The sequence below is a fragment of the Macrotis lagotis genome, chromosome 3 (assembly GCF_037893015.1).
Source record: "Macrotis lagotis isolate mMagLag1 chromosome 3, bilby.v1.9.chrom.fasta, whole genome shotgun sequence".
Lineage (NCBI taxonomy): Eukaryota > Metazoa > Chordata > Mammalia > Peramelemorphia > Peramelidae > Macrotis > Macrotis lagotis.
The window spans coordinates 232,130,148-232,157,395 of record NC_133660.1 but is presented as its reverse complement, the minus strand read 5'-3'; the positions used below and the strand labels follow the sequence as shown (position 1 = coordinate 232,157,395).

Genomic DNA, 27,248 nt, shown 5'->3' with positions numbered 1-27,248 from the left:
GAAACAATGTAACGACTATTGGACTGCTTTTTGTGGGGGGGAGGGAAGTGAGATTGGGGGAAAAATTGTAAAATTCTTTAAAAATAAAAATGAGTAATAAATGATTGTTTTCTTTGGTTAATTTTTCATAATTCTCCTCAACTTTCATTTCTTTTCTGCATTTTCTTTCTTCCTCTCTTGGTTTTAAAAATCATTTTTGAGCTCTTACAAGAAGTCTTTTTGGAATTAAAGTCAGTTCATCAACTCTTTAGAGACTTCATATGAAGGCATTTTGTCACTGTTTTCCTCTTCTGAGATGATATTTTTTTCACCCCTCTCAGAATAGTAGCTATTAATGGTTAGCATTCTTTTTTTCTTGGTCATTTTGTCACTTGAACTCTGTTCTTGTGCAATAGAATGTATAGTCTCAAGCTTTTTTCCCCCCCCTGGGGTCTGGGATTCTGGTCTCTGGATTTCTGTTCTGGTGTTCAACATCTCATCAGCTTTCAAGGGCTTGAAACTCTGCTCTCCTCGCTGTTGGCAGAACTGTGCCAGGACCTTAGCTGTGCTGAGACTGAAAGCCTTTTACTGACTTCCCAGCTCTCCTGACTGCATTAGATTATACTCCCCTTTTCTTGTGACAGACCTTTTGCTGAAGTTCCTCCAAGATATCTCATTGAAAAGTTGTTTCACTGTGTTTTTTATTTGTTTGCTTTTGGTGGTTCTGTCTAAAATTTTAGGGTCTGTTTTGGAAAATGCTCCTGGACCATACTAGCTATGCACCATTAATCTTGGGCTCTGCTGAATAGTGTATTTCTGATTAAATGCCTTGGTAGCTTTCAAAATGATTTCCTCTGGGGAGGCTAGGTGGTGCAGTGGATAGAGCACCGGCCCTGGAGTCAGGAGTATCTAAGTTCAAATCCGGCCTCAGACACTTAATAACTACCTAGCTATGTGGCCTTGGGCGAGTCATTTAACCCCATTGCCTAGCAAAAAAAAAATCTGAAAAATCTAATCCAAAATGATTTCCTGTTAGGTGAATCCAAGGTCTCAGAAGATTTCTTTGTCATTTAATAGGTGCTCATTGAAGGACTGGTATGTTTTCTGACTAGCTATTCCAAATGATATTTTCTTTATTGGATGAGTTCCCCCATTGGGATAATAAAAATAGGTAGAGAGAAACTGTTAAGAGGTCTACATATGTAAGAAAATTGTGCTGATTGCTTTTGGGTTATTGTATGGTTCTTTATTTTCATGTTTTAAATTTGAATTTTCTTTGGAATGAAGTGAAAGTTGTTCCATACTCAATATGTATTTATTACTTTAAATACTTGTATTTAAATACTTGTACAGTGTCTGCAAAACCTATTACCTATATTTGTGGACACTAATCCATAAATTATTAATATATTATAATCAGAGTAAGCTGTCTGGAGGCAATAATAAGTAAAAGAGAATATGACAATTTTTGTGAGAGGATCCATAAAATCAGACTCAGTCCATATAAGTATAGAGCTTTGAGGGGTATAGACTTTGATTTACAATGGTCAAAAAAATGCCTTTTTGAAACCAAAACCCAAAATCTGATTCTCATTAAAAAGATGTAAACTAAGAACACATTCAAATTTTCACCATGTTATGAGTGAAAAAATTAAAAGAGGGCTAACCATAGAAAGCTACTATGTGAATTAAAATGATAAAAATGTCACCTCAGAAGAAGAAAGCAGTGAAAAATTACTTACATGGGAAGCCTCAAAGGAGTCTATGAATTGGACTCAAATCCAAAACCTCATAGAAGAGATTAAAAAGAAATTTAAAAACCAAAGAAGAGAGGAAGAAAAAAATGGAAAAAAGAAGTGAGAGTCATACAGAAAAATTATGAAAAATTGATCAAAGAAGTTAACTCCTTTAGAAGTAAAAATAACAAACTGGAAAAAGAATGTAACTCTTCAAAAATAAAATTGACCAACTGGAAAAGAAATGCATCTCATCTAAAACTCAAATTGAACAACTGGAAAGGGAAAAAAGGAAAAAAACTAAAGCAAGAAGTTAAAATTGACCAACTGGAAAAGGAAACACAAAAGCTAACTAAAGAAAAATAAAATTCTAAAATTTAAAAATTGTACAAATAGAAACCAATGGATCTTTGAGACTACAGGGATTAACATCAAACAAAGTAAAAAAGATGAAAAAACTGAAGAAAACATGAAGTACCTGTTAGGAAAAAAACAACCTGGGAAAAAGATTGAGGAGGTTTAATTTATGAATTATTGCTCTACCAGAAAGCTTAGAACAAAAAAAGAAACTGGAAAATATCTTTCAGGAAATTATCAAGGAAAACTGTCCAAATCTGCTAGCTCAAGAAGACAAAATTGCTATTAAAAGAATACATAGAACTCCTCCAGAAGGAGACTCTGGGATAAAATTTCCAAGGACTATCATAGTCAAATTCCAGAATTCTCAAATGAAGGAGAGAATATTGCATGAAGCAAACAAGAAGCAATTTAAATACAAAGGAAACATAATCAGACTTATACAGGACTTACATGCTTCAACATTGAAGGACTGGAGGACTTGGAATGTCATATTTCAAAAGGCAAAGGATTTTGAATTACAACTAAGAATTTACTACCCTACAAAATTTCCTGATAAAAAGACCAGAACTGAACAGAGAATTCAATATCCAAATACAAGAGTCAAGTGATGCATAAAAGGAAACCATGAATGGTTGGGCTCTAGAGAAGTATGGAATGAATTACAGGAACTATTACTGAGCCATGGGAGCAGAGCCAAGAGAACACTACACATTAATAAGTTGATCAGCCTTGATGGATGTGCCTCTTCTCAGCAGTCCAAAGAATTAGGACAACACTAGGTGACTTGCTATAGACAATGCTATCCATATCCAGAGAAGAAAAACAAAACAAAAATGCCTACATAATCTGAATGAGCACTTCATTCACTTTTTAAAAAATTCTCTTATGTTTTTCTTTCCTATCTCATGGTTTTCTTTCTTTTCTCTTAATCCTAATTCCTCATACATAAGATGACTAATCTGTAACCATATTAAACACAAATGTTGATGTACAATATTCATCAGACTGTTTGCTGCTGAGGGGAGTGAGGTGGGAAGGGATGGTGGAAAGAAATTATGTAACTTAAAAATATGCATATGCATGTGGATGAATGTTGAAAAAAATTCATAACATGTTATTGTAAAAATGAAGTAAATTATCAATTGGAAAAAAATTTCATCACAGTTCTTTGAGGTGGTACTGAAAATTCTAGTAATTATATTGGGAGGGAAATGGTCATTTCCCTCCCAATATAATTACTAGACTTTCACATGGTTAAGTTAACATTTCCTTTAATTGTGAAAAATCCTCCCAACTCCCAACCCCCTACTTTATTCTTAGACAGGGTCTTTTGGCTTTGCCAAACTTGTAAAGGAATCTGTGACATTCAAAATGTTAAGTATTAACTGCTATAAAGGCTATTTCCTTCAGTTTAGGGATGTGCTATATCTGGGCAAGCCACCAGATGGTAGTCTAAGCCTGAGTTACAAGACCCAAGGAAAAACCCTCTAAACATCTTTATTTTAGCTTTAAGAATGTAGATAATTCACTCATTTCATACATACTATTAACAGCTGTCTCTTAGCCCTTCTCAGTATTTATATTTATCCAGTGTCTTCTTAGGTTCTATCTAGATGTTTCAATATCTAATAAAATACCTTACTTTCTTTGAGCCTCCAAACATTTATCCCTTATATGGCTTTCCCTCTCAGCTTGACTCTAATTGCCATTTAAATTAAATTAATTTTTATTTGCACTGAAAGCAAAGCTTAAAAAGTAGCAGTGAGGTGTCAAGCAATTAAGAATATATTTGCTTCAGTTTCTTTTTCCTCTCTTCTGTGACACAAATCCTTATTGATCTCCAGAGGAAAGTGAAGTTTACAAACTTAGAGGTCTTTGTAGAGAAGGGCTTTCAATCTTGTCTGTTTCAGAGTTCCTGGGGGGAAAAAAGAAAATCATCTCACCAAGCTCCCACCCTTGATGTTCCCTTGTAAGACTAGGCAATGAATGATTTTCCCTTACTGGTCAACAGTTGATCCACAGCATAAGATATATCTCATAGAAATTTTATCAAGGACCTTGAAAAAATTGTTAATACTGCTTTTCCACATGGATAGTTCTCAGTTGGAATAATACCCTTGTTCCAGGATCTGCAGTTTCTACTTGTCTGAGTTTTGTAAAAGTATATATGTGTAAGCAGAATGGGCTCTGACCTGAGTAAAATGCATCTGGTGAGATGACCAAGATGAATTTTCATTTCTAGTGAACATTGAAAGGACCACAATTACTACATGTTGATCCCAGAACAATTGTTAAGAGCTTCCATGGCAGATTATGTTTACTAATTTGTCTATGTTGATATTCAATCTTGTGTTTCAATTTTTAAAATCCTGGCTAAATATATATACAAAGAAAAAATTAGATGAAGGCCCCTGAGAATTTTGAGAACTTAATTTCTCAGACAATTCACTTTTGGATTTGTAATTTTCTCAATCCCAGTGTATTTCAAATGGCAATTTAATGATGTAGGCTACATTTGAAATAAAGGTACTCAAGGGTATGTATCCTAAAACTAGCAAATTCAATATAAATATGGTGCTGCCATACAAAGATAAATCCTTCGAGTCTACTCATCTTCTTGCATCAGTAGATACCATTTTTGATCTTAGTTTTACTCTAAAAATATATAGATATGGTTTTTGATTTCTAGCTTCTTTTAGAGAGGACTGTCTCTATCTCTTGCCATCTCAGATTTTACATTGATTTCAGTTTTACATGGAATTTTAATGTCTCTCTCTCTCTCTCTCTCTCTCTCTCTCTCTCTCATAATATTCATTCCTGAATTATTGAGTTGTCATGTTTCTGGTCTCTTATAGCATTATATGAAGTCATAGATCTGGAAGTGAGGTATATGCATGGAACATTATTACAACATATTTGTAAATAAATTCCAATCTACCACAGGTCATATCACAAATGCTAAATCATCTCTGTAAGCAGTAAGTACCTGATAGAACATGGTTGGGAAAGGACACTTTATGTAAAGATATATTACATATATGTATATATAAGTATCTGTATGTATCTATGCATTTGTTTCATGTATTAGAATTATACTTGAAATCAATAGACCCAGGTTTGATTTCAAGATCTGATTCTTCTAAGTTTTGCCTGAAATCATGATGCCTGAACCTCCGTGGTCCTCATTTATCTCATCTGCAAAATGGGGGTAACAATATTTGCCTCTAAAATTGTTAATTTATGAAATTTAAATTGTGGTATTGAGTTATTAATATTCTTTTCATGTGATTATTAAGATTATGTTACCAATATAAATGAGACTGGAAGTTTCAAAAGTTAGTGGGTACCTTCAATTCATGTAAGATTTTGCCTTAGTGGTGATATAATTAAAAAAATGCAAAACAGTCCTCAATCTCAGGGAGTTTACATTGAAGAAGAAAGAATAAAATATTTACACAGATAGGGAAAATACAAGATAAGTTGAGGAGTTTTAGAAACTAGATTTCCCATAAGTGATGACCCACTGAGCTGAGACATGATGGAACCTTGAGATTTTAAGAAGCAGAGATAAAATAGGGCATTTTAAGTTTGGGTTGTTCTGTTCAGAAGGAAGAGGTAGGAATAGGATTCTAAATTGGGAGAATAAAAAGCAGACCAGTTAGGCTGGAATATAGAGTACATGGCTGAAATTAAAGTGAAATAAATCTGAAGCAGGAGGTGAGATCCAGGTGGTGTAAGGAGTATAAATAACAAGCTGAAGAATTATGATTTTGTCCTCAATCAGTAATGGATCTGTTCAAGGTTTATGTAAGCTAATGACATGTTAGCTTTGCATGTTAGGAAGAATATTTTTTTGCAGGTTTTTAGAGGATAGTTTAGAGAAAGGAAAAATTGGACTCCTAATTAAGAGGTTTTTTCAAGTTAGAGGAAAAGTAAACCTGAGTTAGGGAGATGACTGAGTCAGTAGACATAAGAAGGGATATGATATATTTTGTGGATGTAAAAATAACAATTGATTGGTTGGGGAAGGGAAGATGCAGAAACCAAGATTGCAAATGAGGGTACCTGGAAAGATGGTGTAACCCATAACAGAAATAGCTGCATGGGTTAAGGTTGAAAGTTGTGGATGAGTTTTTTGTTTGTTTTTTGTATTTATTGAGTTTGAAATGTGTTTGAGGTATCCAGGTGCAAATGTTCAACTACTGGTGATGTATGGATTGAAGTTCAGAATATATAGATTTTGAGATTCATCTGTATTGAGATAATAGTGGTATTTGTGGAAGTTAATGAGCTTATTGAGTAGTATTTTTTTTAGATTTTTTTTTGCAAGCCATATAGGGTTAAGTGGCTTGCCCAAGGCCACCCAGCTAGGTAATCATTAAGTGTCTGAGGCGAAATTTGAACTCAGGTACTCCTGACTCCAGGGCTGGTGCTCTATCCAATGCACTACCTAGCTGCCTCATTATTGAGTAGTTTTAAAAAATAAAAGAAGACCTATGACAGAACTTGAGAGCACATAAGAAGGAAAGGTAAGAATTTTAGGAAAGAACAGTGTCATCAGAACTCATGAGGAGAAAATATCCAAGAAGAGAATGGTCCATTGTGAACTGCATAGAGGGCAATTGATAAGCACTTAAGTCCTTTCTGTTTATCAGTCACTTTGCTAGGTGCTACGGAGTCAAATCCTAAGATTGAAACAAGTCTTACACTCCAGGAATTTAAATGAGAATTATAAAAATACTATGACAATTAGGAAATAATTGGTAACTTTGGAGGGAATAGTGACAGTGGAATGATGGGATCATTTTAAAAAAAACTCAGTAACTTACTGAGTAGGAAGAAAGGATTGGATTCAAGCTCACAGAAAAAGTGAAGAGATATAGTATGAAAATTTGAAAAGATATCAGTATCAAATTAAGGTTTTTAAAGACTGGGACAGATCTGGGCCAGTTTGTAAGCAGAAGGAAAGAATCTTAGAGAAGGATATTAAAGATTAAAAGGAATTTTTCAATGGGGAAAACTTTAGGTTGACATCCAAGGGAAAGAGTCAATTGAAGAACATAGGGGTTGACCCTTGAGAAAAGAAGATCTATCTCCTTTTGAAGGAATACTGCAAAGACAATAGGAGATGGTTTTGAGGAATTCTGAATTATAGAATGAAAAGAGAATCCACAGGGATAGCCTTTCTTTTGTCAGAAAAGTAGCATGTAACATTTCTTAAGAGGGAAGGGTGAGGTAAGAAGTGTTGAAAAATGGACTCAACAGTACAGATTTTTGTAGTCATAGAGAAAAAGTTGGACCACAGACCCATAAGGAGTAATATACAGTTAAATTCTTTTCTGACTGAAGAGTATTTCAGTACTTTTTGTTAGTTTTTTGCAAGGCAATGGAATTAAGTGACTTGCCCAAGGTCACACAACTAAGTGAGTATTAACCAGGGCCAGTGCACTGTCCACTCTACCAACTAGCTGCTCCGATTTCAGCATTTTTAAAAAATTCTTTTTAAAAGTGAACTTAGGGGGTGGCTAGGTGGCTCAGTGGATAAAGCACCGGCCCTGAAGTCAGGAGTACCTGGGTTCAAATCCCATCTCAGACACTTAATAATTACCTAGCTGTGTGGCCTTGGGCAAGCCACTTAACCCCATTTGCCTTGCAAAAAAAAAAAACCAAACAAAAAACAAAAGTGGACTTAGAAGAAAAGAAAAATGAATTTAGAGTTGGGAACAATAAGAACATTCCAGGAAGAAGTAATATTTAAGATAATTTCTTTTTTGGAATGTAAGAAGGATCAACAAAAGCAAACATTTCAATATAGTTTGTTTTTTTTAAAAGAATGTTTACTGAGAAAATATAGTATATTCAGTAGTTCTAACCCCCTCTTGTGGACCATTAAGAAACTCTCCCTTACACCACTACATTCCCAGGACAGTGGGCTCAAACTTAAAGCAGTTACTACAAAGCATTGACTCTCCCAAGTTCACTTTCAATTCCAGTAGCCAATGGATTTTATCTCTCTTGCTTGTAGGAACTGGCACCTTGACTGTGAAATAAATACTTTGATGTAATGGGTTCTAGTTTCTTTCTAGTGCTCTGCTAGTGGTCTGGAATTGGTTGACTGCAGACTCTCTTATAGACTCCAAAATCCAAACCTCTGGCATCTTGCTTTTCTAACACTTTGAAACTCACCTGGTCTCAACCTCTCTGATAGTCCTCTAGTTAAAAACATATCAGAATAGACACAATAAATACAGAAATAATCAAAGTTCCATGTGCCCATGGATTTATGAAAATCTGGGTGGAGAGATGAGGTCATTGACATTATGTTTGGAATATGAGAAACTTTCCTAACTGGAGACTTGTGACTAAACTTGCAACTTTTCATCTAAAACAATCTTTCTAGGGCTAAAAAGGAGGAAACACATGGATCTTTGGGCCCAACAAATTACCCCAATGCTAAAAATAAGCTAATTATTATAAGGGATGTTATATTATATTATGATAGTGATTGGATTTCCAGGAGAGTAAAGTAGCACAGTTTTCAGTAGCAAGAGCAGTAGTGTTTTGATTATGGTTCTGTTTATTTATTTAAAGTTTTGCAAGGCAATGGAGTTAAGTGACTTGCCCAAGATCACACAGCTAGATAATTATTAAGTGTCTGAGGTCAAATTTGAACTCAGGTCCATACTGACTCCAGGACCAGTGCTCTAACCACTGCTCCACCTGGCTGCCCCTATGGTTCTAGAACTATTACGTGAGGAGGTGGAGTGAGATGTGGTGAAGGCATATATATGGGAGTTAAAATGGTTCTTGAGGAGATAGCCTGGCAGTATCATAAATCTCAACTGGAGCTGGGTTGTCCTGATACTCTAAAATAAATAAATGAGGCACATATTATTGCATGTTGAATGGAAATTTCATTCAGAAACATTGTGTTGAGCATAATTTATTGTAATCATTTTTTCTTGAATGTTGTATTCAAAGTTTTCTTTTTGTAACCACATTTGTTGCTAGCTTAAATTTCAACATTTTTTTCTTTTAACTTTTGAACAAAGACTGAATGGACTAATTTCCTACTCCTAAACTCTAACTGAAGCAATTATAAGATAATAGAAATTTCTTTCCAGGTCATATACAAAATATTTATTAAAACCTATACTGGGGATACTCCCTTCAAGGAGAAAACAGTTGCATACCATGATCACTAAATATAATTATTCTTAGACTAATTATCAGAAAATGCTCATTGTAGGCCTTGCCTCCAATTAACTAACCTATTTCTAAAATTGTGGAGGTAGCTGAATGTGTACTAATGTTGAGCTGTCAAAAAGACCAATCATGAATTCGTTATAGACTATTCACAATCTCAGCAATATATCTTTTGGTTCATTAGCACTCCTACCCTTGGAGGCTTGCTGTGAAGTAAGATTTTGATGATAATTAATGTAATAAGTTAATATTTTCTCTACTTAGACAAGAATAATTTAGGTTTGAATTGCAATGCTGGCAAAAATTTGTCCCATGGCAAAGGTTGGTCCTTCTATTAATATGTCAGGGGTAGGCATAAGAATAGGAATACTAGAGACCTGAAGAAGCATGTTTCTCTTCTGAAATCACCTTGAGGAGGTGTTGCCTGCTTTCTCAATGTATATACTCACTATTCCTTTTAGGTTAACTATACTGTATGTTTTAATAAAACTCTTTGATGCATATGAAAATTTGGTATTGGACTTTGCTTTCACCTTTAAGTAGTACAATGGGAAGGTAATAATGATGTTTTAAGTGCTGGTATGTGGTATGTGCCAAGCAGACGATTTGTTCCTTACAAACAATTTAGTGAGGTAGGTACTATTACGGTGTCCATTTTACAGATGAGAAAACTGAGGCAAATAGAGATTAAACAACAAGGGTATAAAGCTAAAACATATCTAAGGTGCATTTGAACTCATATATTCCTGTCCCCCCAGGACCAACATTCCTTCCATTGTAGTATCAACCACTGATACAATAAATGCACAGAAACAACATTTACTACAGAGTTTTCTTTTTAGAGAGCACCTGTTGGCTAAATATTTGGAGATAGGGAAGAAAAACAAATTACTTATCAAATTCTTGGAATTAGACCCTGAAATCAAGGCCAAATTGTCAAAGCACCCACAAAAACAAATCTTCCCCCTAAAATAGAGGAACAATGGAAAGGACTCTATTTTCTATAGTCTCCTGAAAGGCTGGAATTTTGAAAATCACCAATGAGAAAAGAAGCGTAACTGATATGACAAGCTTCATGTAATAGTTTCAGTTTCATATAAATTCCTCATTTTTGTTCTTACTTGTCTTTGGAAAAATAATGTTTGCTGATGATTTTCTGGTTTATAATTACATTTTTTCCTTAAATAAAGGAAGTATAAAGTATAAAAAAGGACAAGCATAAAGAACGTTTTGTTCCTACTTGAAGCACTTCAGTAATAGGAAAAGCACTACTTTTCCAAGAAAAATCATTCCTCTTTTATACAGCTCTGATTATTACAATATTTTATCCCATCTCTAAAATTTCTACTTATTGCTTCTGGTTCTACTTGGAGAAAATTATCATTCCCTTCTTCCAGGAAGTGTACTTCCTTACTAATTTGAATCCATCTTCCTATGAAATGATTTTCATTCTTTCCCCCAGCTTGACCAGTATCCTCTGGACATACTTCATTTTGTCAGTAGCTTTCCTAATATGTTGTGTCCAGAACTGAACATAACATTCCAAATGTGTTAGACCAGAATACAACATGGCTATCATTTAGTTCTCCTGTACGCCATATTTCTAATATAAAATTCTACATAGATTCCTCAATCTAACATTGAAGGGTTTCTGGATGCTGAAAGAGGTTAACCAGTGGTATTCAAGATTATGTACATTCTCCTATGCTGTAAGGGCTTCACAAATGGTGCTGGCAGGAGATCATACCCGTTTCGAGAACCTGCTCAATTTATTCTAAAGTTGTTCATTACAAGTAGATTGAGCATCTGGCATTAAAACTGTGGCTTTCAGAATTCATAATAGTGTCAGGGAGACATCAAAGGAAGTCAGTGATTATAATGATCATACAGTTTTTATAATGTATATATGTCATAGTGAAGAAGAATGCATTCCTACATTTTGAAGAGACTAAGGTAATCTGCTTTCTAAAAGGCATCAGGCTATGTAATGGAAATGCCTTGAAAATATTTAGAGCAAAGAATTAAATTTTGTAACTACCTTTGATTAATCACCTGGGAAAGAGGAGTCTTTTTGACGGGCTGTGGATCAGAACTGGTATGCATCTTAAACGTACATTAGTCAGATATCATCATTCTCTTTAGTTGCTGGTACTGTATGAGGAGGCTTAGTTGGCTTCTGAAGGCATCTCAGTGGGGTTTTCATACCTCAGAGCCAGCATGAAATAAGAGTGCACTGTTCATCCTTGAGAAAGTCAAGAGAATGAGTGATGAGCAGGTCCAGGAATGGAGGACATGCCAAGTTTTTGGCCAGTGAATCCAGCACCTAAGGAAGGACCTTAAAGATCCAGTCTAGCATAAGCTGAGACTCAGACTCATGCCACCTTTATATGTGAATTGGGTGGGGGTGAATGCTATGTAGAAATCGTATTATGTCTGAGCTTATTTTGCCTGGCAACCAAGGTGGTACAGGGGAGAGTGTGTTTCTCCTCCAGATATTAGAGAATGGGAATTATTGGTTCATGCTTGCTATATCTTCAAAGCAAACATCCCTGTATAAAATCTGATTGGTATTATTTAGGCAAATGGAACTCAGGTAGAAATCACTTTCAGCATTTTGCAGTGGGGTCTTAACCCATAGAATTAGATAAAATCATCCCCTTGGTCACTCAGGGATGCATTAGAATCCTGTCAAAATTCTGGAACCGTAAGACTAGATCATGCCTTTATATAAATATTGGCTTAGCTATTATCATTCTAAATGGAGCTAGATCCTTGTCCAGTGATTAACAGATGAATATCATTCCAGAGTAACCTAATTGTATCATGCATTTTTGCTTTAAATCAAACCACAACTCAAAGGAAATTACAACTATATGAAAAGATGGTTCTGAGTTTGTTTTTGGAGAATCAAAGTAGGGAATTGATTTCATTGTGTACAAATATAACAAGAAACATTTAATCAGATATTTTTTATTTCATATTACAAAACTTATTTTAAATTATTTGCAAATATAGCATGAAAATAATTGTAGCTTATGTATCAAGATCTTTTACAAAAATAAGGTAATAGAGAAATACTGCAAATAACTCAATAGGACTATCTGTTTTAAAATTGGATATTTCAATGAGCATAGGTGAGAAAACTGAAAAATATGATTCACAGAGAAATATGATTCAAGAGGAACTAAAGAAAGAGTCCAAGGGTTTGTGATATAATTGCTTGGTTCATAAAACAATGTTTCATTAACAGCCAAGACTTTGTAGTGTCTTTGGGTGTTATATTTGAGCATATTACATCACTGGCCTGAACATGTAGAATGGCCCTTGGAGAGAAAACCCTAGTCCTGAGAATTCATTTTACATTTTCTGAAAATGTGTAGTCTGCACTCTCATTTCCTATACCTTATCAACTATTATATTTCCCTAGTGTCTTCCTGGGTTCCTGTGTATGGGTTTGAATATCCTAATAACTAAAATCTGGCTCAAAGATGCTCATTCATTGGATACCCTAACTTGCTCTATGTCTTAACTTGATTTTCCCTCCAAAAATTCACTCAAACCAAACACCATTTATCACACTGAAAGCAAAATAAAAACAAAGCAATGAGATCTAAAGTCACAAGCTCCAGCTTGTCCTACTTCTGTGACTTCTTGTCCTTTGTCATGGAAAACTAGAATACCTGAAAATTTTTGTAAGGAAGTATTTTAATCTTCTCTGTTTTAACTTCAGAGGCACAAGAAAAATCATTTCACCAAGTTTCAAAACTTCTAGGACTCTTCTTGCCTGCTTAGGGAATAAATTATCCTTATCTCCTAGCCAACACCTGACTCAGGGCAGATTTCAACTGTTCTATGGCAAAATTTTGTCATGAATTATACATCCCCAGGAAATTTCATCCAAAGTCTTGAAGGCACTGGAAATATTGCCTCCACACTTGGATATTTCTCATCTTTGAGAATAGTTCCTTCATTCTGTGATATAGAGTTTCTACTAAATTGAGTTTCATAAGTAATCTATCAGTTTCAGGGATGTAATTATTTAATCATTATTTTTTTGGCCCAATCCAAAATGGATTTGGTGAAGTGTGGAGAACTAATTTTCATACCTGGAGACCATTGTCACAATCAAAATTACTACTTGTTGATCCCAGAACAATTTTGGAAAGCTTTCAAGTCAGATCATACTTTACCAATTTGGCTTTGTTGCTTTCTAATCTTGTTTTGTTTTTAAAAATTCTGGGCAAATAGAGACAAAGAAAAAATAAATGAAGACCCTTGAGAATTTAGAAAAGTCCTTAGGTAACTCATCTGTATGTATTTTTCTCAATCCCAGTAGATTTCCAATAGCATTTTAATGATGTAGATTATGCTTGGCATTAAGAATCTCAAGGGGTTATATACCAAATATTATGAAATCTGAAATAAATATGGTACTGCCATGCAAAGAGAATTCCTTGCAGTCTAAAGTTATCTTCTTCTTGCATCATTTGGAACCCTGATTTTTTGATTTGTAGTTCATTTCAGGTAGGCTTGTTTATTCCTCTTCCTGTATCATATTTTATATTGATTTAAGTTTTACATAGGTCTTCAATGCATCTTTATTTATTTTAAGTATAGGATGCATTCCTGATTTAGGTATTTATCTTCCAAGTTAGTAGTTTGATATTAAATCAGAGATTTTAGAAGGGAACTATGTACATGGAACATTATTATAACATGTTATTAAGTAAATTCCAGTTTACCAAAGGCCAAATGATATATACTGAAGTGTCACTACAAATAGTAAGAGCATGATAGAACATGGTTAGGTATGGATACATTAGGTAAAGATCTCTTTTAATACATAGGTGCATTTGTTTCATACATTACTTTTCTCTCTGCTCCCTTCTCAAATTGGGACTTTGAAGGGAGAAATTTCTCTGACATATATTTATTTGTTACATAGTCAACAGAGAATTGGATTTGATATGATCAGGTTGCATTTGAATTCCAGACTGACTCCTACTATGTTTGTGAGTAAGTGATTGAACCTCTGTGATCCCCAGCTACCTCATCTATAAAATGAAGGTAACAATATTTTTCTCTAAAAATTATTGGAGGAAAGTATTTTATGAAATTTAAATTGTGATATTGAGTTATTAGCCTTCCTATTTTGTGATGGTTATGATTATATTACCAATGCCAATGAGACTTGAAGTTTTCAAATAAGAAAGTTTGACTTCAATTTGTCTAGTGTTTTTATGTGTACAGGTCCTGTCCATGGACAATACAAAGAAAAAGGAAAAAGAAAAATAGTCCACAAGCTGAGGAATTGTTATTTTTGTCCTTAAGGCAATAAGAAATCTTGCCCAAGCTTGAGTGAACAAGCCATGGTCAGGCATGTGATTTAGGAAGATCTTTTTTATAGGTTTTTAAAAAGACAATTCAGAGGTGAGAGACTGAACATTTAATTAAGAGGTTTTTGTGATAGTTAAAGTGAGATGAGGTATTAGCCTGAATGGTGGTTGTGTGAATAGACATAAGAGGAGATGTGACATACTTTGAAGATATAGAAGTGGCAAAATTTGACAGTTGACTGGATTGAGAAATAAAGATGAAGAGAAGATTAGAGGTCAGTTTTAGTATTGCATAGGGTGCTGTGGGGCCGGGGCTTTAATAGAATAAGGAACAATAGTGATAAGTGGTTTTGGGTTGAAGGGATAGGATAAGATGAATTCTCTTTTGGACTTGTTGAATTTGAAATATTTTTGGGACATCCAGATGAAACTGTTCAAAAACTGGTGATGTGTGGATTAGAGTTCATGAATAAGGCTACATGTATAGTCTTGGAAAATGGTAATGGGATTTGTGTAAGTTAATGAACTCTTTAGCTGGTTTAGAAAAAGCAAAAGGGTAACTAAGTGGTATAGTGTATAGAGTGCAGGTCCTGGAGAAAGGAAGACTCATTTTCTGGAGTTCAAGTTTGACCTCAGACACTTCCTAGTTGTGCAGTCCTCAGCACAGTTTAGCTTTGTTTCCTCATCTGTAAAATGACTTGGAGAAGAGAATGGCAAACCAGTTCAGGATCTTTGTCCTGAAAACACCAAATGGGATGAAGAATCAAATACAACTGAAAATAACAACATATAGAAAAAGAAAAGAGGACCTACGATAGAGGCTTAGAGTACAAAGTTAGTAAGCAGCACAGTGATTGTGATCTGGTAAAAGAGGCTGAATTATTAAAGTCAAACAAGCAGGAGGAATATTGGTACCAGGAGAGAGCAGTGTCATGAAAACTTGTGAAAAGAAAGTATCCAAGAAAAGTGAGTGACACTGTAACACATGCTATCTAAAAGCCAAAAAAGTCTATCAACAACCACTTATTAAGAACCTATTATTTTTCAGTCATTTTGCTAGATATTAAGGATAAAAAGACTGAGATAATACCTCTTCTCAAGGAATTTAATGAGAACTATAAATTCAATTAAGAAATGATTGGTAACTTGGGAGAGAACAGTTCCAGTGGAGTGATGTCATCAAATGTCAAATTGTGTTAGGTTAGGAAGTGGGAGGAGGGAAACTAGACTGTACAAGGGCACATCTCTCCTCCCCTTCCTTCCAAGAACTTGACTGGGAAAGAGAAAAGATATAGCAGGATAACTTGAAAGGCTGTCAGAGTAAAATAAAGGTTTTTGAATGAAGCTAAGTTTATTTGTAGACAAAAAGAAGAATTTTGATAAGGAGAATAAAAATTAAAAGCGAATTTTTCATTGGGGAAAGTTTCCAGATGACATAGGAGCCATGCGCTCACAGGAACAAGTAGAGGGGTTGACCATGATAAAAGAAAGACTATCTCTTTTTCAAGGATTGGAGCAAAGACAATAGGGGATAATCTTTGAGGAGTTTTGAATTGAAGAATAGGACAAAAAGGGAGCTCACAGGGACAGAATTTCTTTAGTCAGAAATAGGGTGTAAGGTATTCTCTTGAGAGGAAAGGAGGTGTTGAGACATTGACTCAGCACTTAATGATTTTTTTATTTAATTAGAGCTTTCTTCTTGTAGTCACAAAGAAAGAATTGATCATAGATATACAATGAGTATTAAAATCAAGTTCTTTTTAAAAATGAATAGGTTCTAAATATTTTATTTTCTTTTTTAATGAATTTAGAAAGAGAATTTAGCTTAGAGTTGGGAATAATAATTTTAGGAAAAAGCAATTTAAGAAAATGTCTTTTATTTTGGACTTGAGTATCAACAAATACAAATATTTAAAGATAGTTTTTTTAAAAGAAACATTAAGTATTTATGTATGTATATGTAAAGTTTGATAAGATGGTATAATTTTTTAATTTTTGTATTCATCTTTACTTCCCTTTTTCTTTCGTAAATTTAAAAATTTAGTTGATGCTCTTCACCCCTCCCCCTTCAATCACTGATCAGTAAGCTGCACCTCCCCATTCACAATGGAAGCCCTTCTTTGAAACCATTATTAATAGTCAAGGAAAACAAATCAATTAAATCAGTCATATGTGATAATGCATATCTCATTCTGTACTTCCTGTACATCACTTCTCTGTCAAAAAGTGGTAGGTAGTGGGACAGCTAGGTGGTCCAGTGGATAGAGCATCAGTCTTGGAGTCAGGAAGACCTGGGTTCAAATCTGACTTTAGTCTCTTCATTAATTAGCTGTGAGACCTTAGACAAGCCACTTAACCCCACTGCCTCGAAAACCCTGTCCCCCCCGCAAAAAGTGGTAGGCAATCATTCTTCATCAATAGTTTGAAGATATTTTTGTTTTTTGATCTGTTTTCTGAGGTATTTTAAAGTTATTTCCCCCATGTGGTTACTGAGACCATCACATAAATTGTTCTATTTCTATTTAGCACCAGCTAAAAAAAGCATGTCCATAATATGCCAAAACAGTCAAGTTCATCATTTAAGGCACAGTATATCGCCTCTTCTTTCCTACCACAATTTGCTCAGTCATTTCTTCAGCTATCTAAGGCAGCAATATGTAAATAGGATAGGATTACGACAGATTGGACATTGACTTTCCACTATTTTGCCTAGAAACAGCAGTTGGGAAATTTCCTATGTTCCTTCAGGATACCATAGCAAGCCAAAAGATAACTTTTTACAGTAATGTCAAATAATAGGAGCAAAATAACATTAGAATACTTAGAAACCAGATTCTCCATTCCTTTTCTTTGTGAGATTTTAAAGTACAAGGATCATCCTGGAAACCTAGATTTTCTTCACAGTTAATTAGCATGAGATGGATAACATCTTTAGATGTAGAAGGTAGTCAGGGACCACAAAGGGATCACAAAGCAGACTCTGTTTCTTTGGAAGGGATTAACAATGGTGATTATTTGGCAGCACAGCATTTATACATTTGAATATAACCTTTGCATATATTTAAAAATGTTCTTATGGTGGGGGAAACCTCTCTCTTTTTTTCTTTTAGAGGTTCCCCCCACAAACTGTCACAATGGTGAAATTGGCATATCAAACAATTTTGTTGCATCTCTGGGGGGAATTTTGAGGAAACAAATTTTTCATCTCTGCTTTATTTATTGGCACTCTGCCATTGGTACAAAGGAACCAAGCATAATAAAATGAGAAGACTTAGAAACCAGATTCCTCATTTCTTCTCTTTTCATGATTTTAAGACATAAGGATCATCCTGGAAACTTGGACTATTGATACAGGCATGTAGGAGGTGGTCAGTGAATGTTTCCTGATAGACATATCCAAATGTTAGTCCCTTGATCTATTTTAATTCTCTTTATTTCTATCTAATAGTTTCTCTTTGCAAGACAGATGTCTGGCAATAACTGCTCTGTTGTGACCGAATTTATTATTTTGGGGTTAACAGATGATCCAACCATTCAGATCATTCTCTTTGTGATATTTCTGGGTGTCTATGCTGTCACCTTAGTTGGTAACCTTAGCATAGTCACACTGATCAGAAAGAGCTCCCAACTTCATACTCCAATGTACCTTTTCCTCATCAACTTGGCGTTTGTGGATGTTGCATTTTCCTCATCTGTCACACCTCTCGTGATTATCAACTTACTGGTGGATAAGACCTCAATCCCTTTGGGAGGCTGTGTGGCTCAAATGTGTTCTGCAGCCACTTTTGGGACATCTGAGTGCTTTCTGCTGGCTGTGATGGCCTATGATTTATACGTGGCCATCTGTAACCCCTTGCTGTACTCCACTAACATGTCTACTGGGATCTGTACTCTGTTACTTATCACATCCTACATGGGTAGTTGTGTGAATGCTTGGATTTGCCTGTGTTGCTTATTGAATCACTCATTCTGTGGACCCAATAAAATCAATCATTTTTTCTGTGATTATTCACCATTTTTGAAGCTTTCCTACTATCAAGATGATCTTCCTGAAATTCTTCCTGCTGCCTCTTCTGGCTCAGTGATTGTGATTAGTGTTAATTATCATAATCTCTTATGTATCCATCCTTTTCTCTGTCTTGAAGATAAGGTCCATTGAAGGGAGATCCAAAGCTTTCTCAACTTGCACCTCCCACCTCATAGCAGTCACTCTGTTCTATGGGACCCTTACATTTATTTATATGATGCCCAAATCCAGTTATTCAACATATGAGAAAAAAGTGGTGTCTGTTTTCTATACTGTAATGATTCCTATGTTGAACCCCCTGATCTACAGTCTAAGGAACAATGAAGTAAAAGGAGCTCTAAGGAAAATGTTAAGGAATAAACACTTTTTTTCATGAACTCAATTATATTTAATAAGTATTTATTTACCAGCTTTGGAGAATACAATGTCCTTTCCTGTAAGGAGAACATATTTTTACCAATGTAATGATTATTATTGAGTAATATCTAAAATGAGCTTTAGAAAAGGTGCATATATATATTTATGCATACACATACACACATATACATTTAATGGATCAAATTTATGAACTTAAATGTTTATCAAAAAGTTCTGAAAGTAAGTGCAATATTCAACAAATATGTGCAGTCAACCTTTGCAAAGGGGTAAGGAGAAGTTTCTTCTCTTTGAGTCTGTGATTTTTCTTTTTAATATTGTAACTCATATTCAATTGATTTGTGGTGGTTCTTTCCATTTACATTGTTAGAGTATTTTATACAGTTTTATAATCTCTTCTTGCTTCATTCCACATTAGATCATGTAAATCATTTCTATACTTCTTTATATTTTTTATATTTTTTCTTCTAGCACAATGATATTCCATTACACTTCTTTGCCACAACTTGTTTAGTAATTCCTTAATTTTTGAGCTTCTAACTTTGTTTCCAGTTCTTTGCTACTGCGAAACTGCCGCTAAATATTTTGTTTTTAATATCAATTTTGTTTTTAATATCAATGACATCCTTGAAGTATTTGCCTTCAAAAATGCATTCTTTGTTCTGTGAGAAAGCGCTTAGGAAATGGTGAGAAGAAAAAGATGCTGAAAGAAGTTTAGGTAAAGCAAAAGATATGAATATAAATTATTTAAAAAATAAGAATCTCTACAACCTGGCCCTGTCCTACCATTCTAATCTACTATACTTCCCATCCACACATTGTACAATTTATCTACAATGGACCATTTGCTTTCACCCACACATAGCACTCCATCTTTTGTGCCTTTTCATAAACTCTCTCATATACTTGGATTGCTTTGCTCTTCCTTTCTGCTATTTAGTTTCCTGGGTTTGTCTCTAAATGTTCAAATCCTACTTTTTGTGGAACACTTTCTTGACCCCTCAAGGTAATAGTGGGTTCTTCTCTAAAAATTTTTTCTACATGCTCTGTTTATAATTTGTATGAACTTGGTGTCTCTTTGAATAGAAAGTGAACTACTGGATGGCAGGGATTATTTTTTGTTTTCTTTATATTCTAAGTTAAAGCATAGTGCTTGCCTTATGATAAGCACTTTAAATCCTTGCTGACTGATTACTCTCTTATTATTCTCCATTGGATGTTCTCCAGATTTTTGGCATTTTCCTAAAATGTGTAGGCCAGGACTAGAGATGGTATTTCATATTTGGTCTGAACAAGACAGAGTTCAGTGAAATTATCACCTTCCTAGATTTCAGGCCAATGTTTCTCTTAATTAAACCTAAATTTCAATTAGCCCCTTTTCTGATACATTGCACTAGTTTGAAAGATTGCATTCTTACTTATTTGTGATTATTTTTTTCTTAACCAGTAATAATAATACTTTTTGATTGCATAAGGGTCACAATGAAGTTAAACATTTTAGGTTCTTAAACAGGAAAATTATACATGTGACTCCTTTACTTAGCAGAGTCTACATAGACAAAGCAAATCAATTTTATCAGCTTAACCAGAAAATGACATGAAGGAGTAAGAAAGATGATGCATTGGCAGAAGGGGAAAGAGAGAGTTGGAATGGGGAAAATTTTCTCACCTAAAAGAGATGTACAAGGAAAATCTTTTATAGTAAAGGGGAAATGTTGGGAGGCTGGGGGGTGTCTTGATCTGCAGCACTTGAATTTCACTTTCATATATATATATATATATATATATATATATATATATGTATACACACAAATTTGGGTATAGAAAATTATCTTACCCAATAAGAAAAGGCAAGGGAGGGAATAAAAGATATGGAATGGGGAGAGACATGATAAAATAAAGGACAAATTAAGACAGGTAGTGCTAAGAAACAAAGAGAGAAAGAAGACTAAATGGAAGGAAGCAAGATGGAGGGAAGTACTGTCAATAATCATAACTGAATATGAATTAGATGAATTTAGCTATAAAATGGAAGTGGATAGATGAATGAATTAGAAACCAGAATCAATAGTACAAGAAAAACTCTTTTTTTAGGTTTTTTTTTTTGCAAGGCAAATGGGGTTAAGTGGCTTGCCCAAGGCCACACAGCTAGGTAATTATTAAGTGTCTGAGACCAGATTTGAACCCAGGTACCCCTGACTCCAAGGCTGGTGCTTTATCCACTACGACATCTTGCCTCCCCCAAGGAAAACTCTTGAAGCAGTAAGACACACACAGAATTAAAATAAAGAACTGGAGTAGAATCTATTATGTTTTAGCTGAAGTAAAAATGACAAGGATTTACAATTATGATCTTAGACAAAGCAAAAGCAAAAATAGATCTAATTAAAATAGATAATCAGTGAAACTACATTTTACTAAAAGGTACTATAGACAATGTAGTAATATTAAAATTTTTACAGTAAGTTTTTCTGAGTTTTTAAAGGCTGCATCATATGTAGAGGAAACTGAGTCAAATTTATAACTATAAGACTGTCTCCCCAACTGATAAATGTTCAAAAGAGAAAGCAGTTTTCAGTAGAAGAAACCAAAACTTTCTCTAGTCATATAAAAAAGTTTGAAATCATTATGGATTAGGGAAATGCAAATTAAAATAACTCTGAGGTACCACCTCACACCTATCAGAGATGATAAATACTGCAAGGAATAAGGGAACACAAGCACACAAAAAAACTTTTGGTGGAGTTGTGAATTGGCCAAACTATTCTGAAGAACCATTTGAAGTTATACAAAACAATTATAAAACTGCATATCCTTTGACTTAGCAATATTGTTTCTAGGTCTGCACCCCAAAGAGATAAAGAAGGAAAATGATCTTCAAAAATTCAAATATATTTGTTCAAAAATATTTATAGTGGTTCTTTTTGTGGTAGCAAAGAAAGAGTATTCATCAATTGGGGAATGGTTAAACAATTAGAAGGTTTTAATTGTGATGGAGTTGTTTTGTGCTATAAGAAATGACAAAGGGGGTAGTTTCAGAAAAATATGGCAAGACCTATATGTAATGATGAAAAATGAAGTGAGAATAACTGGGACATTATTATGCACAGTATTAACAATGTTGAATGATGACCAATTGTGAAAGACCTAGCTATTTTGAACAGTACAATGATCCAAGACAACTCCAAAGGACTCATGATGAAAAAAAAATGCTATTCCCTTTCAGAGAGAACTGATGAACTCTGAGTGCAAGTTGGAATATAATTTTCTCACTTTCTTCTTTTTTGTGATATAGTTAATATGGAAACACTTTTCAAAGATTTTACATGTATAATTAATATATTGCTTACCTTCTCAATGAAATAGGAAGAGTTGAGAAAGAAGAGAATTTGAAACTTGAAATTGAAAAGGAAAAGAACAGTAAAAATAAATGATCAAATTTTAAAAAGGAAAATATGAACTTTGATTGATTATTCTGTTTTATTATTCGACCTTTTATACCTTTTACTTAGTACAAAATAATTTGGAAAATAATAACTTTATAGTCTAATTTGATCATAACACTTCAGAAAATACGAAATCTGATACTGCTAATCCCTCTTTCTCTTTTTTCCTTCGTAATTCTTTATTTTATTAACTCACATTCACATCAATGAGTCAGTACACACAGAGCAAGACTGACTATATATAGCTCACTTCAAGGTTGTAGTGGTAACTTTAAGACATGCTATTTTTCACTAATACTATCAATTTGATCCTCACTCCTTCCCACTCTCATATGTTTCTCAATATCTCCAACAGTAGTTAATATCTCCTCAATATTATTTCATGCAGTGATTAGTTCTCTAACATCATTTATTGAATAAACATCAATACAAACTCATTCCTATGGACAATTAGCATACTGTCCCTTATACAACTTCAGTCCTTGGAGAATGAGCTCAAACTTAGAGCATTTACTTCAAAATATTAACCTCATCAAGGTCATTTTCAAGGATAGAACAACTAGTGAATAATCTCTTCCTTGGTTGCAGGAGATGGCGTCTTGACTATGAAATCAATACCTTGCTGAAATGGATTCTAATCTCTTTTTTAGGACTGTGCAGGTGGAGTGGAATTTGGCTACTCACAGACTCTCGTAGAGATACTAGTTCCGAAATCTCAGCAGCTTTATCCACAGATTTTGAAACTCACATGGTTTTAGTCATTTCTAACACTACACCCCAAAACAAATCAGAATAGAGGAAGGCAGAAGGAGACAGTAGACATAGAATAAGTTCTCAGAGATTCATGCCAACCTGGGTAGAGAGATTGAGGTCACTGTCACTGTGTTTGGAATGTTAGTAAGCTTCAGGAGAGTAAATCAATACATTTTTTCAGTAGTAAGAGCAGTTTTGTTTTGATTATAGTTCCAGAACTCTCAAATGAGGAGGTGGAATGAGGTATGTGATGACCTGGATGGTCTTGAGGAGATGGCCAGACAAGAATTTGAAGCATTACTGAGATGACTTGTTCTGACATGTATACTTTTAAGCATGTATTATTACATACAGAAATATAAACTTACCAAGAGGAAGAAGTGTTGTGTTGAATAGAGTTAGTTGTAGACATTTTTACTTGAAAGTTGAATTCAGAGTTTTCTTTGAAACTTTCTGTGACTACCTACATAAGTTACATGCTAAACATTCAACTACATCTTTTCATGCCTTTTAAAAATTTTATTAAAAATTTTTATTTAAAAATTTTATTCCAAATTCTCTCCCTTTCTTCATCCTCTCCCTTACTTATTGGAAAATTAAGAAATTCAATACATTTTACTTGTATAAAATGATACAAAATCTGTTACCACATTAGTCACATTGCAAAAAGTAAGGAAAATGAACAAACTATTCTTTAATATGTACTCTGGATCCATCAGTTCTTTCTGTAGTGTTGTATATAATTTTTTTTATTATGATTCCTTTGGAATTATTATACATCACTGTATTGATCAATGTAAGTAAATATTTCAGAGTTGATTATTGAATACAATGTTCTAGTTCTACTCATGTTACTTTGCATCAGTTCATGTATCTTCCTAGGTTTTTTCTGAAACATTCCCTTCATATTTCTTGTAGTATAAATGTATTCCATCGTAATCATTTAAAACAACTTATTCATCCATTCCCTAACTGATGGAAATACCTGATATTCTAATTCTTTGCCACCAGAAAAGGAATAGTTATAAATATTTTTGTACATACAGGTCCTTTTTCATTTTTTTAAATCCCATTGGGGGGGGTAAAGACCTAGAAGCAATCTTGCTGGATAAAAAAATGTACATGCACTTTTTTAGTCCTCTGGGTACAGTTCTAAACTGTTCTCCAGAATGGGTGGACTAGTTCACAGCTCCACCAGTGCATTAGTAAATCTATTTTTATATAACCCCTCCAACTTTTGTCATTTTCCTTTTCTATAATCTTAACTTCTGAAGAGAGTGAAGTAGTATTTCAGAGTTGTTTTAATTGATATTTTTGTATCACTTAGTGATTTAGAACATCTCTATATGATTATTGATAGTTCTGATTTTTTTCTGAAGATTGCTACAGTCTCCCTTAAAATTCTTGTGCATGGTAGCCAACCTCAACTTTTCACCTGTGCACATTTTCCTTCTCAAAACTTTCCCAGAGGAATGGGAAGGATAAAGAAAAGGAAACCTAACTTCTTTGAAGCACAGTCCCTCATTAGTCAGGGAATCAAATCCAAATTGAGAATTCTTTCTTAAGGTGGCTGTTATATGAAATATAATGGCCCTTTCTGATGCTGCAATGATGATGGCAGGGGAACATGAAAGAGAGAGAAGGTTTATAAGGATCATACAGTTTATAGATTGTATTTATGTAGGGGGAAGGGGAAAAGATGTTCCAGATCTTGATAAGATGATTTGGCTTATGCTCTGTCTTTGAAAAAGAGAAACTTGAAAGGACTTCCTTACAAAGATTTTCTGGTCTCCCATAATGGAGAGGCTCCTTCCTAAAAGACATGCTGACATGTAATAGAAATGCCTTGAAGAAATTTAGAGCAAGTAGAGGCATCCTGTAACTAGTTCTGATATCCACATGGTAACGAGGAACCATCTATGGACATTCTCATATCCTGAGCACTAGTTAAACTTGATGACATTGTCAAAGAATGCTTAATTGGCTCCCGAGGGCCTATGGGTGAGACAGATATGTGAAACTCTCCATTCCTTAGAGCCAACATGAAAGCATCCTTGTGAGCTTGAGAAGGTCAAGAGTGAAACAATCAAGGAGGGGAGGGGTGGATCTAGTATCCAGGTTTGAAGGAAGGACCTTCAAGATCCAACCAGCTAAGACTCATCAGACCCATCCAGTTGCTATGCCACATTTGCATAAGAACTTAGTAGGAAGTAATGCTATGTAGAAATTGTGTTAAGTCTGAACCCTCTCTTCCCAGGGACCAATGTAATATAAAGGAGAGTGTATTCCTCCTCCAGGAATTGGGGTATAGAATATTGATACTTATGTGTTTCCTATGTCTTCCAAGTAAATACTATTATATAAAATCCCATTGAAATTAATTCAGCAAGTGAAACTGGAGTAGTAATCACTGTCAGCTAACAGCAGAACATATGTCAATAGAGTTTAAGCCCATAGAATTGCATTAAAATATCCCTAAAACTACTAAGTAGGACCTTAGAACAATGAAGGGAAGATGTAGCTGGTATATCTCTGGGACGAAAAGGTCAAACTATGTCTATATATAAACAATAACTTAGTCATTATAAGTTTAAACATAGGTGGATCCTTGTGATCAACATCATATATATGCATATTTGTTATAAATCAAACCAGAATACAAGAGGAAGTTACAGCCAGATAGGAAGGAAAGAAGGAAGAGGAAAAGATGGGAATTGGTGGAGCAGATATTATCATATCTCCAAAGGTGATAAGAAACATATAATGAGATTTTTTTATTTTATATTGCAGAGCATATGAAAATAATTTGAAAAATATCATCATTAAAATAATTGTAGCTTATGAGTCAACTTCTTTAATAAAGAAGGAGGCAGGGTAGAAATATTACATATAACCCTATAAGGCCATGAAATTTAAAATTAGGTTATTTCAATAATAAGTGAGAAGAGTAAAAAAAATATGTTAAGAGGGGCAGCTAGGTGGCACAGTGTTTAGAGCACTGGCCCTGGAATCAGGAGGACCTGAGTTCAAATATGACCTCAGATGCTTAATAATTACCTAGCTATGTGACCTTGGGCAAGTCACTTAACCTCATTGTCTTGCCAAAAAAAAACCTAACCGAAAATAAATTAAAAAGGTATGTTAGGAAATATTGTTCAAGTGAATGAAATGAAAAAATCTAAAGTTTTGTGATATTATCACCTGCTTCATAAAACTCTTTTATATAACAGCTAAGAGGCTATATCTGGAGTAGTGCCTTTGGATATTATATCTCAACAAGTCACTAGATGATAATTTAAGCTTCAGATGCACCAGTTCATTCAATTGAACATGAATAAAAGCCCCTGTAGAACGCCAACCATGAGAATCCACCTTATTTTCCTGAAGATGTGGTCATTATATTCTCACTTCTCTATTATGGGATAGGAAAAGAGGAAAGGAGACAGTTTAGAACTTAAAATATAACAAAAATAAATAGTCTTAAATGAAAAAAATACAGCAATGAGATCTAAAGTAGTTGATTACATAGGCTCCAACTTGTCCTATAGCTCTGTGACAGGATAGATTAATACATCAGTGGGTCTTTGTTAGGAAGTCCATTCAAGTTTCTCTGTTTCAAAAATTGAGAGGACAAGACCAACTCATCTTATCAAGCTCCAGAACCTCTTTTCGTCTTGAATGACAAGGGAGTGAATGATACTTATGTCTTGGCTGTCAGCTAACTCTAAGCATATGTTAACTGTCCTGTGGAAATTATCTATCACAAATGCTTTTATATTCCAGGAAATTTTATCAGGAGCCTCAAGAAGATTGCCAAAACTGCCTTCACTTATGGATGATTGTCCTCATTGAGATTTGTAGTTTCTACTAAGCTGAGCTTCATAGGTGGTCATTCAGTCTCATATATATACATATATATATATATATATATATACATATATATGCATATATATATATATATAATTTGCGTGTGTGTGTGTGTGTGTGTGTGTGTGTGTGTGTGTGTGTGTGTGTGTGTGTGTGTTATCAG

The 27,248-nt window shown here is 34.3% G+C and overlaps 1 pseudogene; it reads left to right on the top strand.

Annotated features, from left to right (window-relative positions):
* The first annotated feature begins 18,107 nt into the window (after positions 1-18,107).
* LOC141516485 (olfactory receptor 5P3-like) lies at positions 18,108-19,020 on the top strand (annotated as a pseudogene).
* The last annotated feature ends 8,228 nt before the right edge of the window (positions 19,021-27,248 follow it).